Raw genomic sequence first — 1,189 nt, forward strand, 5'->3', positions numbered from 1 at the left:
GCGCCGTCCTCCTCACTGGCTGCGCCTGCGCCGTCCTCCTCACTGCCTGCGCCGTCCTCCTCACTGCCTGCGCCGGCCCTGCACTCGCTGACAGGAAGTCCCGAGCCTGCAGCCGCCGTCACTGGCCACGCCCGTCATTCTCCAGCTACAGCTAGTGGCCTGGCCTGGCAGTGGCAGCCAGCACTGAGCACAACTCACTGCTCCTCCTCCGCCTGCTGTGCACAGTGCAGTCTCCCAGGAGTAATGAGTGATTTACACCAGAAAGGATGCACAGAGCTAGGGTCACAGAGCACATTTATTATTGCGCCTTGCGACGGTGTGGCATAAATTGCCTAAAGGTCAGCAAGGAAGAGTTGGCACAAGTAAGGCTGCTTTCACACTTTTGTCGCGTCATTCAGAATAATATCTATGTCACACTAGAGAGGACTACGGACAAGGGAGAGGGGCAAAAACAACGCATTGCACTGCACACTGACCAATGTTTCTCTATGGGGCAGCTCCCGTCAGCCGTATTTTATGGGCTGAGACAATTGCAGCATGCTGCGTTTATCAGCGTATTCCTCCAAAAATCTGCTGGTATGTGCGAACTGTCTCCCAATCTGAACTAGCCACTGCACCCTCTGAATCCCATGTGCTTCTATCCCTCTTCTAACTGCTGGTATGTTGCTGCTTTTTCCCTGACTTTAAGGCTACGTTCACATTTGCGTTGTGCGCCGCAGCGTCGGCAGCGCACAACGCAAACGAAAACGCGGCAAAACACACGCTAAAACGCTGCGTTTTGCGCCGCATGCGTCCTTTTTGGCCGAAAGTTGGACGCAAAAAAAATGCAACTTGAAGCGTTTCTTGCGTCCAACGCTTGCGGCCATGCGGCGCAAAACGCAGCACAACGCATGTCCATGCGCCCCCATGTTAAATATAGGGGCGCATGACGCATGCGGCGCCGCTGCGGCGCCCGACGCTGCGGCGCTGACCGCAAATGTGAACATAGCCTAATTCCATGTTTCATACTTCAAGCTTGCTGAATGCATATTGATATGCACATGTTCCTCACACCTAGCTCTAGTATCCACCCATCTTATCCCATCCTTCACCAACCTTGATGCTAATCAAATGTACTATTAACGGCAATCTGTGAACTATCCCCCACCTCCTTTCTCCTCCCTCTTCCTCTCTCATCTCACCTGGCTTC

This window comes from Ranitomeya variabilis, chromosome 4, assembly GCF_051348905.1.
Source record: "Ranitomeya variabilis isolate aRanVar5 chromosome 4, aRanVar5.hap1, whole genome shotgun sequence".
Taxonomy (NCBI): Eukaryota; Metazoa; Chordata; class Amphibia; order Anura; family Dendrobatidae; genus Ranitomeya; species Ranitomeya variabilis.